Raw genomic sequence first — 19,921 nt, 5'->3', positions numbered from 1 at the left:
TGGCTTCCAATTCTGTCTCCTATAGTGGGATGTCTCTTTTCTGTCCCTGTCTGTCCCCGTTTCGTTTCCCGGCTAGGTACTAAGGTCCTGGCTGAGGCCAGCTTGCAGAGGACCTGGAACCATCCTGCTGGACCCCAAGATGCAGCCAGGCACCATGACAAGAGCTCGGGCTCTCAGTCTCTTCTGTTGTCTGAGTCCCTGCGACACCAAGCCTCCAGTCCCTCATCTGTGCCACAAAGAGGGTGCGCTAGCACAGGGAAGGCAAGCAGAGGTCGACTTGCATGTCACATTCACCTAGCTAGTGGTGGCAATCTAGGGAGCTAAATGGCATCATGACCGAGTAAGAGGCAGGAAGGCAGGCATGGGTTCGTGAGGACTAACACAAAGCGGGGCAGGAGGGCGACAGCCTGCCTGCTGGGCATTTGCCATCCCAGGCATGGAACAAACGATCTTAAGAACTTCCTGGTTCTCAGATTTTATGAATCCACCAAGGTTCTAAATGTCTTAGGTGAGACTATTGTTGTTATGGGTTGAGTTGTGTTCCCTGCCTTGCTCTGGTCAGTCTTTTTAGACTGATCCCCTCCCTCTCCGAACCCTGGTCCTGATTCCGCTGCTAGACCTCAGTATTGCTTCCTCCCTGGATTTCTCACTAGCCCAGCCAGTGCTCTGCTGCTGAGCCCACCCCAAACACATGCCCCACCACCCCTCTGACTGAATATCTACTCTGTTCCACGGCTGCTCTATCCACATCCACTGATGGGATCAGATTGCTGTCGGATACTTGATACGCCTCTCCACAGTGGTTTTACAAGCTCTCTTCTATGATCATAGGTCAGAGAGCTAGTCAAGTAAATTGGATGGGAGGGGGCCCTCTGCCTCCCTCATCTTGCAATGTGTGGGTCATCTTGCCTCTTGGCAACCCTTCCTCTGGTATCTGTTGGCAGCACTCATTCCCTGGAGAGGTCTGTTGGGCATCTTGGAATAAGAACATAAATGTTTGAATTCTGACTTCACCACGCCCTTGATTTGGGGACAATTTACTTTTAGAGCCCGAATTTCCTCTTTGGATTATGGAAATAACTTTCGTGTGTGTGTGTGTGTGTGTGTGTGTGTGTGTGTGTGTAGAGTAAATGAAACAATGTAAAAATTCTCAGCATACAACACAGACTCATTCACATTAGTTTTCTTCTTTCCTTCCTGTCAACTCAGAACCCCAGATTGTGGGTACTCAGCAAATATTCATTGAGTGAGTAGGTAAAATTCCTATCCACATCTTCACACCCTACCCACCTTGCCTTTTTCTTCTGATCTAATTGCAGTGGAAAGCAAGGTGATAAATTCATACCTTATGAAATTATCGTCTTTAGGAATGTAACATGTTAAAGAATAAGTTAATTACTCTTCTGAGGATAGGGCACTTGTAACAGGAACTCCTAGATGTGAATTCCAATAGTCAAATTTTATATATTGTACAACGTTGGAAGGAAGGGCAATAGTGTGTTTCCCGAGTGGGCAGAACTTCCCAGTGCCCTTCAGAACAGCCGCCGGAGGTGCCTGCTTACGTCTGAAATTCACATGTAGCAAAGGCGGTAGGCAGGCGTTGGGGTGATTTAAGGGAGATGAAGACTCCCAGCGATCCTAAAATCTCACTGTCCCAGATCATCAGTGCTGATATCTAGATGAGAGTCACAGGCAGTAAGGTGGGATCTAGGAGAGGCAGAGGAAGGCACAATCCTGACTCATCACAGCTGATTACCCGGGCCGTGTGCTGACTCAACTGTACAAACTTGTTAGCCCTCAAAGCAGGAGCCCCTAACCACCTGCTGATCTCGACACCCTAAGGGCCCATGAAGGTCTGAGGCAGTGAACCCTGCCGACATTCAGAGGGGATAACAGTGTCTGTAGGGTACCCATGTCAGCCCCACGGGGAATGCCGACTCTTCAAAACCCACTTCCTTGAAGAAGCCAGCTCCAGCTACGTCTGCTTTCCCGGCTAACCTCCAACAACAGGGTGAGCTGCACTCGGGAAGCCAGCGGGGGGTGGGCATCATCTCAAGCCGAGCATATGCCAGTCCCTTTCTGAGGCCATTTCCAAATAGGTGGCAACCTCAGGAAGGAAGGCAGAATGAAAGCTTACGGGACAGCTCAACAGGCTCCATCTTTCAGCAAAACGTGAAGGTGCAGGGAGGTACACGTGCTTCACCTTTGGGGGTCTGATCATTTTGCTGTGCAAAAATTGTGGTGAGCAATTCTACACTTGTCCCCCCACCCAGGGACATGTAAAATTTTCTTATTCTCTGCCTATCTTATGTACCCATTTGCCCTCCTCCCCATCTTCTAAAAGCATGACCTCTGCTTTTATACAGAAACCTGGACACTACACGGGCTGGCGTTGAAGGTGGGATCCTGTTACAGAAAAAGCTGGATTAAAAAAATAATAATAATAAACAAACCCTGTGTTTATTGATCCCTCATTCTTTATCAATTACCATGTGAAAAGTGCCTTACAGGTATAGACCAATTTAATTCTCTGGACCAGAGCTTCCCAGTAGAAATATAACGTGAGCCACATATGTGATTAAAAATTTTCTGGTAGTCACATTAAAAAAGTACAATGAAATAGGTGAAACTAATGTTAATGATATATCCTATTTAACCCAAATATACCCCAAACATCATCATTTCAGTATGAAACCAATGTAAATTATTAGTAAGATACTTTACATTCTTTTTCTGTACTAAGTGTTGGAAATCTGGTGAGTACTTTACATTCACAGCACTTCTCAGCTGGGTCGAGCGCATTTCGGGTGCTTGGTGGCCCCACTTGGTGGTGGCTGCCATATTGGATGGCTCAGCTCCAGGAAGCCCTCTGAGACAGTATGATTAGCATCCCCACTTCAAGTCAGAAAGGCTACGTGATTTTCCTAAGGTCACAAAGCTAAAAGGTGATCAAGCTGGGATTGGCATCCAGGCAACCAGATACCAGAGCTGATAGGTTTAGTCACTAATAGTTCTTATCTCTGTGGCTGAGACAGGCGCATTCCAGTATACCTACCGTATACTGGTATACCCGGCCTTGCCCAGGGACCAATTTGCTTGAGAAGACTGCTTTTGGGCTAAACGATTTGAGCCTCGGCAAGAAATGTGGTAGGCTCCAAATGATGACAAACAAAAGCAAAGGAAATCTTGAATTTTAATTTCAGTAAAACAAAGAGAAGAGCACTATGTCTCTTATCTTTCTTTACTGGTGCCTAATCATAAACAAATATGGTAAATTTTTCTTTTACCTTTCTGGACTTCTTTTTTTTTTTTTTTTAAAGGATTTTACTTATTTATTTGACAGAGAGAGAGAGAGAGCGAGCACAAGCAGGGGGAGTGGCAGGCAGAGGGAGAAGGAGAAGCAGGATTCCTGCAGACCAGAAGGGGAGCCGGACACAGGGATCGATCCCAGGAACCTAGGATCAAGACTTGAGTGGCAGGCAGACACGTAATCAGCTGAGCCACCCAGGTGTCTCTACACTTCTGGACATTTGATGACATTTGGATGGATGGAAGACATGTTCTTCCTCCTCACACCTGCTCCATCAGTCCTGGTCAGAAATTTTATTCTGCTAAAGACGTCAAAAAAAAACAAAAAAAAAAAATGGTGGAGACCCCTGATCAAATGTGGTATCTGCTGCCCCAGCTGGGGGAGTTTTTGGCAACAGGAAGAACTATTTTCAGCATTCACCTCTGAAGATCTCCCAGGTCATCCGCGGCCCAGTAAGGGTCTACACCAGTGAGGACGCATCACCACCCAGTATGGAAATTCCAAAAGCATCCTTGATCCAGAACACAGGCCAGCTAGGTGTGCAGAACATTTCTGCAGCCTGATCACACACACAGGTTGCAGTTTTCAGCAACCCTCTCCAGGCAAGCCGAGGAAAGCTCACAAGGGGGAAGCTCACCTTGGAGAGTATTCTGTTAAAACCTCATCTGACTGACGTCCAGAAGCTAATGTAGCAGATGGTCTTCATTATTCACATAGTTTAGCTCGGGAGTGGGCCATCTGCAAAGGGTTCAAGGCAAGATGCCCATGGACGGCAGTCTGTGACTAACAGGAACGAGAGCCAGCGCGTGCCAGAAAAAAAGTTGGCGGTGTCCATGGCTTATCAGAAAGTGGTAAATTATCTCTCCTAATATGTTCTCACTTGGCTCTCGGCAAAGCAGTTGAGGACAGTCTTACATTGAATTCAATCCGCTAGAGGATACAACTTTCACACAATGGGTACTACTAGCATAAACTTGGCCAAAAAGAGACTTTAGGCCCCCAGGGGGTATCTGGGACCGTTAGGGAAAGAATTCCTTCACATCCCTGGGATTGAAGGTCCCAGGCATCCCCGACAAACGTCAGCCAGACTCTGCTTGCCTTGGGCAGTCCCTGCATGCAGTGGGCCACTCAGACAGCCTGCTCGTTCTTTCCCCATGAAGAACAGGCTGGATGGATTCCCACTTCCCTGTGGTCAGTACACAGCATGGAATAAGAGGTTAGAGGCATGCAGAATAGGCTTCAAATCTCACTTCCTCCTCCTAGCTCCGTGACCTCAGGCACACTGAGATTTTCCAAGTCTCTACATTTCATCCATAAAACGGAAGTGATGTGTACCTAAAAGCAACTTTTTAAATGGAAAACAGGAAACGCCAACTTTTCAGGATTGTTATAAAAGCAAAGATCATATTTCTTAAGTTCCTGATCCACAGTAGGTGGACAAAAATACCAGGTAGGATATGTTGGTTCAAACAGGTGCCACCTGCTAGATTCAGGCCAGGCGGTGTTAAGTACCAACCACAGCTAAGCTGCATTTTGGAAATAGTTGTATTTAATTTTGATCTTCAAGTTTGGGGGAACTGGTAACTCCCAAGGATGAGCTTAGGTAGTTCCTCCTGGATCCAGCTCTTGGAACAACTCAGCTGAAAATCAGAAATGTGCATTTGCTCCAAAGAATCTATGATACTGAAGAAAAGCTTAATTACCAAAAATCTGTAGGGGTCTTCACACGTGCTATATAAGCTAGGGAGGTGCTACCTTGTGTGAAGTTCAATGGGAAGGTGGGCTCCAGGGAGTCTGCAGTATCTCCAAGGAAGACTTTGAAGTGGGGTCTAAGTCATCCAATGCTTCTTGGTCTTGTTGGGGCCAAGGGCATGGTCAGGGGGAGAGAAAGGGTTTCTAAACCTGGATCTTGTTAAGTTTCTCATCTGATCATGAACAGAACTTCTTCAATGGTCTGATAAACATCATTCTTTGAGGATATCTTTAGCTTCAAAGCATATGTCACCTGAGGAACTTTCCAATACATTCTAGAGACACTGATTTCTAGGATTCCGAGAGTGGCATTATTCTTGTAATGGATAAATATTTGAAAATCTTTTACTTAATTTTAACCAAGCAGGGCTCCAAAAGACAAAGGAGAAAACATACAACTGGAATTTCCAGGGTGCATTTCTTACGCTACTATTTTGACAGCTCAATCACTCTTCCTGGCCAAGACTAGATGAAAGGCCTACTCCAAAGAAATCTCTGAGTCTCAAGGAGCCTTGGGGCCACTCCAATGTTTTCCTTCCCCTGGAAGCAATCCCATTGGAATCACCCCGTCACCTATCTGACAAGGGTATTCTGTGCTACAGAACTTGCCTGCCTAAAAAATATTTTCCGAAAAATCAAGTGGCTATTGACTTCCCTAGGGCAGCCTTAAACAATATGACAAACCATTGCCTGGCTTTGTGGCACCCGGTGAAGAAATGCCCCATGAGTCCCAGTCAGTAACAAAGGCATAAACAGATTGGAGGGTGGGGGCACATTGTAAACACCATTCACCATGTGTATGGAGTACATTTAGCAGAAAGCACCGCTCTTACACAAGCTGATCCTCTCAACGGTGCCCCCTCTGCCTGCCCACCAACAGGACTGTCTGGGGTTCACATGATGGGCCCTGGGGTTTCTAGGCCCTTCCTGAGTAGGCAAAGGAAATGAATCATTATTCTGAGCCCTGGCTTCTCATCTTGTCCTCCGCAGCTCTCAGGAAGAGGCCTTCCCCCTCCACACGGAAAGCGTCCCATAAACAAGGGTACCAGTCTCCAGCCAGGAGCAGTGGCCCACGATGCAGAGGGCACAGGGGAGCACAGAACTCAGCAGAATTCTTTCGCCCAGACAGAATGCTCCGCTGAACATAGCTGCCAGATGTCGGCATTCAGATAGGGGGTCAAGGGGTTGGGTCGGGGCTGTCTCCTTCATCAGACCCTCACCGCTTGGGATTCCTGCTGGATCAGCAGGAGCTATGAATGGTCCCCATTCACAGCCCAGGGCGCACCGCGGGGAGGTGACCCCAGCTGCGGTCCCGGAGCTGCTTCTGGCCCCACACGGAACACATTCCTTTGTGGAAGAAGGCTGCCTTCGGTGAATGGGGTGTGCTCCGAGAATAAGGGAAGCGGTGGGGGACGGTGGGGCCTTTCTGAACCACCTCAGACAAGAATGCAGACTTTGCCACCCGGCTAGACCAGGGCTGGTCTCCGTTTGGCCCCGGGCCAACGATTCCACCTCCGTCCTGTCTATTTCTGGCCATGGAGCAGGAATGTTCAGGGCACAGGGAAATGGTGAGAAGGGAAGCATATAAAGCTGAAGTTTTCTTTTCATCCCCCAGAAAGAGGCCTCTGTGAGGCAGGATGTGTTGTGATCAACTGGGGTTCCTCACAGTCCACCTCTGGCTCTGGGTGGACTATCATTTTAACCAGGCTCTTTCCTGGGAAGGCTGAAGCTACAATTTCTAGTTCCTAATGGAGGCTGTTGGACCGGACCAGAAACGGAAAGCCAAGTATACATAGCGTCTGTAAGAGACGTCATTTTATCTTTACAGCACATAGCCCATAGAGAGAGGCCAAAACCTACCAACTCAGGGCAGCCGCTTGAAGGCAGTATTGTTACAATGGCAGCGGGAAGCATGTGAGGCCAAGAGGCCCCTCGGGTCCAAAGGAACCCATCCCAGCCCCTAAAAAAGGGAAGACCTAGTTCGATATGGGAGAACATACAATAATTGAAAGAATAGGGTGTTGGCCTCTGTGTGTGGTCTCAGATTCAGATCTGGCTTCTGCGAATAGGGAAGGGCCCTGCCATCTTAGTGAGCTGCACAAGAGGTAATGAGGGCCCAGTACAGTGACGGACTTGTGGCAATGCTCCATGAGTAGTAACTATTATAATTACATAAAATCACCAAGAACCTGGAAAAAAATCCCAGGAGGGAGGTCACTTCACCCATCACCCAACACGTGGATAACAGCTTTTTTTTTTTTTAAGATTTTATTTATTTATTTGACAGAGAGAGATCACAAGTAGGCAGAGAGGCAGACGGGGGGGGGTGGGAAGCATGCTCCCTGCTGAGCAGAGAGCCCGATGCGGGACTCGATCTCAGGACCCTGAGATCATGACCCGAGCCGAAGGCAGAGGCTTAAACCACTGAGCCACCCAGGTGCCCCTGGATAACAGCTTTTAACCATCCTCCCCCTTCCCCTCATTCTGCACACACACTGTTTCTCGGGCTAACAATCAGTAGCCAAACTGGTCTGAGTTTCTGCACCCTCTAGAAGGGGAGGAGAACAGACGCCAGGGCCAGAATGGTGTGCAGACTTGGTTAACAATCCAATCACTATAAACACATTGTGTTTTTTTGTTTTGTTTTGTTTTACTAAATTTGTTTATTAGTTCTAACATATTTCTGTAGACACTTTAGAATTTCTACATATAAGATAATGTTTGCAAACCAAGATAGTTTTAATTCTTCTTCTTTTTTTTTTCCAGCAAACTTGAAAATTTAATTGTTGTGTTTTTAGGGCAGGAAGTGTCATTGGGGATGCGACCCGCTACAGGCAAATTCCCGGAGGGTTGGTCCAGGGCCAGATCGGCAGGGAGGGGCTCTGCAGGGCACTTGAGGAGAGTCTACCGCGCTGGAGGTGGAGGGAGTTCTGGGCTAGTGGCCATGTACAAACCAGTTTTTCAAAGAGATGGTCCCTCGAAAGTGGCCAAGGAGCACCCCCTACTTAGCTTCCCTCATGCCTCAGGTAGGGCGAGTCCCAGCAGAACTCACTCTTGGCTTTGTCCACTTTCTGTGCTCTCCCCTGGCTGCCAGATCAAGCTCTCATCCACGTGATTCACCTCCGCCAACAGTCAACTGTTCAGGCCTGTGCCCCTCAGATGAGACTTAGACCCCGCGGGGCCAGCAAGGGAAGGAGCAGCTGGCGCAGAGACCGTGGCCGCATCTTTGGCTTGTCTGGAAATGTCTGGATACACCGAGGAGGGGATAGGAGTGCTGTTCTCAAGTCTGTTAAGGGCCTGTGATCTGGAATTCTGCTGTCCACAGAAGCACTGGCTCCCTTCCAGAAGCCCAGGGAATAAGAGCAGCAGGCACTGGCCGCCACATCACCAAAGCTGGCCGGGCCCAGCTGCACCCTGCCAGCTGGTCCTGTGTCACGATGATCATTCCTGGAGAGAATGGCATCCGCAGAGTTGTGGCATAAACACACAGGCCTACAGGTTCTTGCCCTTACTGATGAAGGCAGACTTTCTCTGCTACCTTTGGACTGGAACAGTGTCAGTGGTGCTGATCATAAGTCTTTTCGGGACCTCCTTCTGGGAATGATTCTAATATTCTCACTGCATTTCCAAGCTTGGCATGGTTACAGGATGCCTCCACTCTCTTTAGCAGGACGTGCACCCACAACCCTGAGCTCTAGTCACACCGACTGAGGGCACGTGGTCCCCAGAAGACACCTTGTTCCACACTTCCCTGGCACTTGCTATTCCCTGTTCTAGAATTCCATATATCCACCTCCTGAACACCTATTACTCTTTGTTTAGGAATCTATCCACATGTGTATGTATATATGTATATATATGTGTGTGTATGTGTGTGTATATATATATGTATATATATATATATACATATATATATTAAGGAACCTACTAAAAGACTATTGGAACTGCTTAGAGTTCAACAAGGTTACAGGATACAAGATCGATTTACAAAAGTTAACTGTTTCTATTTGCATTCAAAGAACAATCCAAATATGTAATTATAAAACTAATCCCACTTACACTAGCATCAAAAAGAATAAAATATGTAGAAATAAACTTAACAAAAGACATGCAATATCCTCAGAAGACTACCAAACATTGTTGAAAGAAATTAAAGATCTAAATAAATGGGAAAATATCCCATGTTCATGGATTGGAAAACTTAATGTCTTCATTAAGATGAGAATACAAATTGATCTACAGATTCATCAAAATCCCTATTAGTATCCCAAATGAATTTTCATGGAAATTGAAAAGGTGATTCTAACACTTAGGTGGAATTTCAGGGGCGCCTGGATGGCTTAGTCATTAAGCATCTGCCTTGGGCTCAGGTCATGATCCCAGAGTCCTGGGATCGAGCCCCTCATCAAGTTCCCTATTGGCAGGAAGCCTGTTTCTCCCTCTCCCATTTCCCCTGCTTGTGATCCCTCTCTTGCTCTTGTCTCTCTCTGTCAAATAAATAAATAAAATCTTTTAAAAATTTATGTGGGTTTTTAAGGGATCCAGAATAACCAAGACAATTCTGAGAAAGGAGAACAAAGTGAGACGTCTCACACTTCCCAATTTCAAAAGGTAACACAAAGTAATAGTTATCAAAACAGTGTGGTACTAGCACAAGGACAGACCTATAGATCGATGGAATAGAAGTGAGAGTCTAGTAATAAACTCATATATTTATGATTACTTCATTTGGAAAAGGATACAAAGACCATTCAATGTGGAAAGAATGGTCTTTATTAAAAAAATGATCCTGGAACAACTCGATAGCCATATGTAAGAGAAAGAAGTTGGGGAGTGCCTGGGTGGCTCAGTCGTTAAGCATCTGCCTCAAGCTCAGGTCATGATCCCAGGGTCCTGGGATTGGGTCCAGCATCACACTCCCTGCTCATCTGTGAGCCTGTTTCTCCCTCTGCACCTCCCCCTGCTCGTGCACACACACACTCTCTCTCTCCCTCTCTCTGTCAACTAAATAAAAAATAAAATCTTAAAAAAAAAAAAGAAAGAAAGAATTGGACTCCTCCTTCATGCTATTCACAAATTAATTTAGAATGGGTCAAACACCTATATGTATAAGCTGAACTATAAACCTAGTAGAAGAAACCATAGGGACAAATCTTCATGACTTTATATTGCACTTCATCAAAATTTAAAACTTTTGTGCATCAGACGGCACTATTAAGATGTTTCAGGAACCAGGGCAGTAGTGGTAGGGTGAGAGAAAGGCATATTGATTAAGCATTTGTTGTACTGTTTGCTTGTCTGTCTTCCTTTCAAGACTGTGAACCCCCTAGAGGGCACATAATCTCCATCTCCTGGGTCTATTCTAGAATAGATGCTGAGTAAATGTGATGTGAACTGAGAAACACAGAGACACTATCAAGAAGGTGAAAAGACAATGCACAGTTGGGAGAAAACATTTGTAAATCATTTATCTGAAAGGGCTCTAGTATTCAGAACATATAAAAATTCCTATAATTCAGTAAGAATAAGATAAGCAGCCCAATTTAAAAATGGGCACAGGACTTGAACAGACATTTCCCTAAAGAAGATACGCAAATGCTCAATGACACCTAAAAAGATGTTCAGCATCATTAGTCACCAGGAAAAACACAAATCAAAACTTTAACCAAATACCACCTGGCACACATTAGGATGGCTAGGATTTTTTTTTAAGTGGGGAAAAGGTAGGTGTTGGTGAAAATGTGGAGAAACGGGAACCTCTATATGTTGCTGGTGGGAACGTAAAATGGTGCAGCTGTTACGGAAAACAGTTTGGCAATCCCTCAAAAAGATAAACATAGAATTGCCACATGACCCAGCAATTCCGCTCCTATTTATACAGCCAAGAGAACTGGAAACAGATGTGCAAACAAAAACCTGCATGCAAGTGTTCATAGCAGCGCTATTCATAAGAGCCAAAAGGTGGAAGCAACGCAAATGTCCATCAACAGCGAACAGAGAAACAGAATGGGGTCTGTCCCACATGAGGGTCGGTAAAAAGGTATGAAGTAGGCACACATGCCACAACATAAACAAGGCTTGAAAACATAAGGTGAAGTAAAAGAAGCCATATATATGATTCCATTTACATGAAATATCCAGAACTGGCACATGCAGGCAGAAAGCAGACCAGCAGGAGTGGGGGAGGGGAGTAGGGAAGGGGAGTAGAAGGAGAAGCAGGTGATAGGTGAAGGGCACAGGTCTTCTTTCTGGCAATGAGATGCTCTAAAATTGACCATGGTGATGGGTACACATATCCGTGAAAAACACTAACATCTGCTGACTTGAACACTTTAAATGGGTGAAGGATGTGGTATGTGAATTACATCTCAATTACGCCGTTAGAAAAATCAACTTAAATGGCACTTGACGTCAGTAGTATATATTTATGAAGCATCTGTTACATGACAAACACTGCTAGGTGCTGGGAATTCAAAGATGTTATCTGCTGTGGGTTTTGCTCTCAAGGAGTTCACACTATACTTAGAGAAGCAATAATAGTGCAGAAATCGGTACAGAAATGAAACAGGGAGGCGGCGATCACACATGGGGATGAGGAGCAGGGAAAGCCGCAGACAGCTGACCACTGAGCAGGTTTTGGAGGAAAGTTTGTTTGACAGGACTGGGGCGGGAGAGATCATTCTAGGCAGCAGGCAGGGCAGGTCTGAAATAATGCAAGGTATTTTGGGAGCTGCGTGTGGTTCCAATTGCCAGATGAAAAGTAGAAGCGCTGGGTGTGGTGAGAAGTGGAAGAGGTGAGGGAGGAGAAGGAGGCTGTGCGCCAGTGGAGAGGGAACTTGAATGTCGCGCTAAGGAATGCTGAGTTTTCCTTTCGGGGATGAGGAGCCAATGAGCGGTAAGCGGGAGGGCGATGGGGCAGGTTTGTGACCTAGAGCAGGAGTGAGCAAATTGTAGCCCATGGGACAAATCTATAAATACAGCTTTTGGAAATAAAATGTTATTGGCACACAGCCATAATGATTTCTTTACTTGTTATCTGTGGCTGCTTTCCCACTAAAACGGTAGGGTTGACCAACAGCAACATAGCACATAAGGACTGTAAAGTCTAAAATATTTGCTATCCATCCCTAGAGAAAAAGTTTACCACCCCCCGCTCTGGAAAGGTTCCTGGGGCTATTGCATGAAAGGTAGTTTTGCACGGGTTAAGACCAAGGGAAAGGAGGCCAACGAGGAGACCAGCCCCTCTCCTGACGCTGGGTAATGTTATGGCGGTGTAACGGATGGCATAGGGGGTTGGGTGTGGGGTACAGAGATGGCCATGGCTATGTGGGAAGGAAAAACACCCAGAGAGTATCAATTCAAGAAAATCAAGAGTGCCTGATTTTCTGAAAAGGATTAGAGACCAATGTGTAAATTTTAGGGTTTTTTTTTCTTCATCATTAAAATGGTCTCTAAACATTTTTAGCAGAATGCTCTCGAACAGAGCACCTTAATTCAACACAGCTTAAAAGTATTTTATTTAATTTTTTTAAAGTAATCTCTACACCCAACATGGGGCTCGAACTCAAGAACTGGCTATCAAGAGTCGATGCTCTACTAACTGAGCCAGCCGGGTACCCCCAGCTTAAAAGTCTTTTTAAAATTATTCTTACCGTTTGGTTATAAACATGCCAGAGCAATTCTAGGTAACTGGATGGATAGTCTTCCTCTTTTCATGTATTGCACCAAGCCCAAACTCCACAAATTCTTTGGCTGTGCTCTAAGGCTGTTGTTGGCACTCGGTGGGCACCAAGGGGTTGGCTGCCGGCCATCAGAATGTTCTTCTTGACCGGCGATTTCATTTTAAATACACATGTCAAATATCATGCCTTATTCATCTTGGTGTCTCCTATGGTGACTGGCAGAGTGTCTGGTACATAGAAAGCCACTAATAAATCACTTGAGTTAAGCAGAGAGAGAGCACTGGGTGGGGAGGGAAGGAAGAAGGAAGGAAAGGAAGAAAGGAAGGCAGGACACAGCCGGCCACACAATTTTCCCTCAAGGCCTAAAACGCAGGCTCCAGCCGCAGCCAATAAAAGGGCCATTCTCCAGGTGGGTGAACCCCCTTCTTCCAGGGAGAGCCTGGGCAGGCTATCCCTTTGTGGTCATGTGTTCACACAGCTGTAGCTGCAAACCCCAAGTATGCCGTACTATCTTCCCCTAAGGAAAGCAGTTGCTTAAATCTCACAACTCATCTTGGGGCCTTTCACATTACAAACTGCATTTTCCAAACATCTCTTCCAAACTGCCTCGTGGTAGAGGAAATGAGCATCCGGTCCCCAGCTCCCCGGGTGTGGATGAAGCCAGCACCAGGGACACAGAACTGACTTGTTATTGACATGTCACTGACATCTCCTGCCTCCCTGTGAATCCCTGCACTCTGGGTAACCTTCTACTCTTGATCTAGGAGGTTGTTACAAGGGCGTGTTCATTTTGTAAAAAATCATCCAGAACAGGTATTTGCACACCCAGGTTCAGAGCCGCCTTATTCCCAATAATCAAAAGGTAGAAGCAACTCAAGTGTCCATTGATGGGTGAACGGAGAAAGAAAATGTGGTCTGTCCACACAATGCAATACTATTCTCTTATAAAGGAAGGAAATTCTGACACGTGTTACAACATGGATGAAGCTTGAGGACACACATGTTAAGGGAAATAAGCTAGTCACCAGAAGACAAAGCACCATATGATTCCACTTACATGAGGTACCTACATGCCAAATTTAGAAAGACAAAGTAGAATGATGGTTTTCAGAGGCTGGGAGGTGTGGGAATAGGGAGTGAGTGTTTAATCGGGACAGAGTTTCAGTTTGGGAAGATGAAAAAGCTGAATGTACTAACTGCTACTGAACTGTCCACTTAAAAAGGGTTAAAATGGTGAATTTTTAGTTATGTCTGCTTTACCACAATAAAGACAAAAATAAAAGTTTACACATGTGTAGGCCGAGGATGGGGCCATTCTGCCTACACATGCTGTTCTCAGGGAAGGGAGAGTTGACTTTAAAAATGCACTCCATTTTATATTTGTATTTGACTTAGAAAGATATTTAGGCAAAGATTTTACTACATCTTTGGGTCATGCTGGCACTCTGGGAAGATATCTATCCCACTACGGCAGGGTACCCCACGACAAAGGCTGGGGGTGGGGGAGTTCATGGATCCAAGTTCAAGGACAGTGTAAAATAACTGAGCAAAGTACGGTGTTCAAAAGTCATCAGCGTTAAGTTCTGTTCTCATAAATCGTGTTCTTTATAAGCAAGCAGCATTATTTTCCCATAAGATAGTTAAAGCCTGCATTGGGGACGTATCGAGGAGGACATATGGTAGTTTGCACAAAACCTCCATGGGGCCAGCTGTGTCTGCTTGTGTAACAGAGTTTTAGTTAAAAAACTAAAAAAAGTGTGTCATCATTCGCCCATGATACTACGGTACAAAGTTCAAGATATTCCAAATAAAGGGACCAAAAGCCCTGGGCAAGAAGAAATTAACTGTGACCCTAATTACACCTTCATTCTCTGCTGAGTTCGTTCTCACTCTACACCCACACTTGCCACACGAAACCTGCCCGGGTATACCGTTTTTGCCAAGAGAAGTGCGAAAGATTTTTTTGAACTCTGGACGGAAATCTTATCAAAACGGTCACCCTCGTGCTTTATGCCTCTCAAAAGGATGGTCCTGGTGCCGGAAGGCTTCTCAGGCACAGGCGGCGAGGGGAAGACCAGCTGGCACACCTGGCCAGCTTGTGCTCCCCACCAAGCACGCGCAGTGCCTGACCACAGGAGCACAGCTGGAATGACTAACAGAAGGTCTGAGGGCTCACTTCAGACCTGGACGCGGCTGCAGGACCGAAGCTAACCAGCGCATCACTGCGGTTGTGCGTCTGTGGAATCTGCTTGGCCCTTCCTTCTCTGGCCCACAGTAGCTAGTTCCACTGCTTTCGTGGGCCTGGAGCAGGGCAGGCTGCGGCCACTTCATCTGAGACCTCCTGGCCCAGCCAGGGCCCGCAACGCAGGTGGATGTCTGTGTGACACGGCCACGCGGACTGACCGCGCGAAGACCCCTCCCCAGAGGGAAATGAACAATAGTCATCACAAGCTGTTCGGAATCCAGGCAGCCCGGGGGCGGACAACTGCACCTCCCAGTGCTCCCGAAACTGTAAAAGGAAGTTAGCCACTTGCCACCGCTGACATAAAATCACTAAGAAATCCTACCCCCCAGAGCGCGTCTATCAGCTACTGGGGAAGAGAACTGGCGGTCGCCAGAAGACAGCGTGACTCCAGGTTAACGCTGTGCCCTGACGAGTCCCTACAGTTGATTACTGGCACTGAAGCCGCCAGTTTCTCTGTCCCTGATTGGCTGTCCTACAGAAGGTCTGCTCACCCCATGTCTTTTTCACGGCAATGAACACAGCAGCAGAAAATCCAGGAGCGGAGACACATAGATTCCATTTTCCCACACAACCAGCCAAGGAAGGAGATTTCCGATTCGTGAGTCTCACTAATAAGATGTAAAAGTGATGTATCACCCCACTTCAAATAAACACAAGTAATGAAAAGGCTACCAGTACAAAATTCTGGTGTTCTGTATCCTCATCAGACAGCAGCAGAATAAACAAAGTTGTTCGTGAATGAAGGACTTCAGAGGGAAGCCTCTTCTCTGTCATCGGATTTAGGACTCTCCCACGAAAGATACCAGCTGCCAGAATGCTCAGCCGATGGGGCAACTGTTTGCAATGAGATTTCTTTCTGGGGCCTTGGTCTTGTCCCACTGGTTTCACTCATCCCACTCCCAGACCCACGAGCCTGAGAATGGGGGGAAATGCTGCTTCCTAGTTCAGAGAGGGCCACCCCGAGCCCTCAAGAGGGACACTGCTTTCCTACAATTTCATAATAAGCTGGGAAATAAACCCAGGCTTCCTGACTTTGTAGCTGATTTACCTCAAGCGCCAAATGGTCAATTACTAAATATTTACACAGGGATTTCTGATAGCAGGTGTATAAAAGTGATAAGCTCGGGATGAAGCCAGAGCCAAGATGAACACTTGGGAGGACAGCTGAGAGTCCAGGAGTAGTACTGAGAAACAGAACCACCGTGGCCCAGGAAGGAGGAGTCTGGGTCAGGTCCTGGTTCCGCCAGTCACGGGCTGTGCCATCTGGACAGCTTATCTCTTTGCCAGTTTACTCCGCCTTAAAATGAATTCAGGACACATCTCACTCTTCCGTGGGACATCATAATAATCAAATGACATAGCGGATAGAAGCGTAGTTTGGAAGAAATAAAATATGACATGAACATAGACTATAAAAACCAAAGAACTCAAATAAACTATACAAAGACATATGGGGGGAAACTGGGAAATTTCTGTATATGGGTTGGGTAAGGAATCATGGCTAATTTTCTTAGGTGTAATAATGGCATCATGGTTATTTAATATTTTTCAAGATCACGCTGAAATAAATACATAGGAATGGAATGATTATCAAATCTGAAATCTGGCATTTGCTTTAAAATACTTCAATGAGAAAAGAAAAAGCAAAGGGATAGTTAGAAGCAACTGTGGCAAAATATTGAGAACATGAAGCTGGGTGAGAATCTACGGGGGCCTTCTCTCTACTTGTGTGCATATTTGAAATTTTTCAGAATATAATTTTAAAATACACATTGCAGAACCTGGGGGGGGGGGGCATCACAAAGCTTCACCGATGGTCATCCCCAGAGCACAGAAAATCTGTTTCCCTCCCAAGAAAGACCCTTCCACTCTGGTCATCCAGAGGTCAGAGAGAACAAAGGACATGGCAAAAGGCCAGGAGAAGCAAGGCCAGGAACCCCGCTGGAAAGGAGACAGACGGAAGCCTCTTTGCAGAATTTTCCTGTCTGCCATGCATCAAAATGTATGTCAAGTGCATACTTTGTCTTCAGACCTAAGTTTCATAGTATCTTTAGACCAAGTCACTTTTTAACACAAAGTCACAGGGAGACAAACAGATTCGTGCATATGCACACCACTGAGACTGGAGATTTTGGGGCCCCCAAAACCCCGGGGGTCCATGAGGGCATGCACTTTGCCATGGATTTGATGGTCCTTCCCCGGGCAGATACTAGGGACCAGGAAGGAGAACAGGACAAAAGGGAGAGGGAAATGAATGATTTAGCTGAGGCAGGGTCCAGTGAGTCGGTCATTCATCTGGGCAGTGACCAGGGAAATGAAGGCTTTGCCCTCCTCTGAAGCCCCATCCCTGACCATTTTAAGTACAGAATACACCATAAATAACTAAATAATTCCAGAAAGGGTAACAAATGGGCTCTGGGGATTCCTGGACAGACAAGCTCGCGGTGGCATAAGGGAGGAGCTGGATTAAGGGAAGGGGGTTGGAGGCCCCACACTGACCAACTCAGGGCCTTGAGCTTCTGCTTTTCCTCCTCTTCGAAAAGGAACAATTAGACTGATTTTAAGAACCCCGCAGTTCAAAGATTTTAGGGAGCGAAATTAATTGGGAGCATGTTTCTGACTTCAAGCACATCATTCTTCTCACCTGGACCTGAGGTTTCCAAGCAAACTGAATAGTTCAGTGCCTCCCCCCCCCCCCCCCCCGCCGCGCCCCCACCAGGCCGGTTCTGCCGCGTCCTCTCACCCCACCCGCGCTGTTTTTTGGGTAGTCCTTGCTTCTTCCTTCCAATCATTTCTATTCCGGCGCTGATTTATGGCAACACCTCCAGCAGGCTGCTACATTAGAAGGCTCCCAAATTTGGGCTTGGGGGGAGGGTGTGCAGAGCGCAGTGGCCAAAGCGCCTGCGTAAAATCTGCAGGCACTGAAGACCGCCGGATACGGAGGTCTGAGTACTAGCCTAGTCTACTAGACTTAGTAGACTAGACTAGTAGACTTAGTACTAGACTAAGATTTGCTCTACCCCCTGGGACGGCCCTGCTTGCACGATTCGCCGGGTAGCCTGTGCCGGTTCTTTCCTACTCCAGGGCCTCTCTGTGATAACCGCGGGAGAGGTTCCCCGGTCCCCGGCCGAGCCAAGGCGACGTGGGAGGGCATACCTTGCGTGCAGATCGCGCCTGTCCTTGCACAGGACTCAGGACGCTCGGGCGCTCAGCCCAGCCTTTCTAGGAGGCTGGGGAGAAAGCCCAATTCCTAGGCAGTGGGCACCATTGCATCCAGGCGCAGTCCCAACGGCCCCCACCCACTCTGCCCTAGCCAGCCCAGTGCGCTCCGTATCTCCAAAGCCGCTGCACCGGGGACACCCCAGGTCGACCCTGCTCCCCGCGCGCGCGCTCCACCTCCTCAAAAGTCATTAACTCCGCGTATCCCTGTCCCCACGCCGCACACTCCTGGGCGCCTAGAGCGCAAGAGCCTCGACTAGCTCCGTCCTGCCAGGTTGCGGGCGTCCCGCAGCAAGCAAGGAACCGAGCGCCCTGCTCTCCCGGGCGCGCCCGCTACATCGCCGTCCGGCTCAGGAGAGGTGGGGCTGGGCGGGTCCGCCCGAGTCCGAAAGGGCACCCCATTAGCCTGCGGGTCCTAGCATCTCTCCGAGCAAGGGCCTTCGCTCGGAGTGCCCGCCGCGCAGGTTCCGGGGGATAAGACCACCGCCAAGGGGCAGCTCCGCAGGGAGTAGAGCCCGGAGATTCCACCGAGACGCTCTCGCTTCCTTGCCTACCGCGTTGGGGAGGGGAGAGGCGACGAGCGCTCTTACTTGGCAGCCGGGGCCGACACTTCCCACGGTAGCCTCTCTCCGTGCCGGTCGCCGCCGACCCCCTTTCCCGAGCAGAGGGGGGCAAGCCGACTTCTCAGGCCGCTGGAGAAAGCGGGTTGCAAATTGCGGACGCCGCGGACTGGAGTCGCTCCTTTACGCTTTTCCCGGTACTTTTAACGCGAGTCGGAAGGCAAACCCCTCCCCGGGCCCACCCCCTTCCCCGGAGGCGGCCGCAGCGGATGGCCCGGCCTCCAACCCCTTTTGTTGTAATTCGAGAGCCGCTCTTCCCCGGGCCTGAGCGGGCGGCGCGGGGGAGGCTGCGCGCCCGAGGGGCAACCTGGGAAGGCACCCTTCCCAGGCTCCTCGCGCCCAGGTTTCCGGAGCCCGAGATGCTAGGGAGGGGACCTTTCCTCTAGGGAGATTCCTCTACCCACCCCTACTCTCAATAGTTCCGGAAATTTAACTCTTCGATGCCGTTATGCGCCGGCGTTAGGGTCCACGCCTGATCGGTCTTGGTCTCCAGAGAACTCGATGCTGCTCCGTGCATAATAGATGCTCAGTAAAAACTGAGATCAGAAAAAAGGAGATCAGAAACTTTCATCTATCTCGCCTGGCTTTCTCCTCTATGAGGAAAGCAGATTCTGAACTTGAAAACAAATAGCCCCCTTTTCTTCCAGCAGGTCATGTCTACGGTCTTTGACAAGCCTCCCTCTCCAAGGATTGGTTTTCTCCTTTGTAATTCAAGGCTTTGGATTCAGTGACCTCTATGGTCCTTCCCTGCTTGGCAGGGCCAGGATTCACACGCCTTGTGCTCAGGGAACCGAACAAGACGCAGCTAAGGGGCGCATTTGGGAAGAGGGACACTTCATTACCGGCTCAGAAGCTCACACAGCGGGCAAAGTAAAGGGCGTGTTAGGAGTTGGAGGAGCCCTCTGTGCCGATTCCCAGGGTTCCTTGCGCAAGAGCAAAGCAGGAGGCAGCCAGCTGGAAAACAAGGCCCCAGTCTGTGGGCCTCTGGGTGGGCAGTATCCAGAAGCGGACTGTCAACAGATGTCTAGTAATGAAAGGGGGCGATCCTCCTCCCGCTCCTTCGGTAGTCTCCTCCACCCAACCACTCCCTCCC

The 19,921-nt window shown here is 47.9% G+C and overlaps 1 protein-coding gene across 3 annotated transcripts in view; it reads right to left on the bottom strand.

Annotated features, from left to right (window-relative positions):
• The window catches only part of LOXL2 (lysyl oxidase like 2), an 88,366-nt gene extending 69,408 nt beyond the window's left edge, over nucleotides 1-18,958 (bottom strand). For 2 of the 3 annotated variants that reach the window (XM_045998134.1, XM_045998135.1), the window contains exon 1: nucleotides 18,799-18,958. The gene's annotated coding sequence lies outside the window, so the exon portion shown is untranslated. The remainder of the gene's footprint in view (nucleotides 1-18,798) is intronic. The other variant, XM_045998136.1, reaches the window with a different exon arrangement.
• Between the last annotated feature and the right edge of the window lie 963 nt (nucleotides 18,959-19,921).

This window comes from Meles meles, chromosome 2, assembly GCF_922984935.1.
Source record: "Meles meles chromosome 2, mMelMel3.1 paternal haplotype, whole genome shotgun sequence".
Taxonomy (NCBI): domain Eukaryota; kingdom Metazoa; phylum Chordata; class Mammalia; order Carnivora; family Mustelidae; genus Meles; species Meles meles.
Note: the sequence above shows the minus strand (reverse complement) of the source record. Positions and strands in the feature narration are given on the sequence as shown.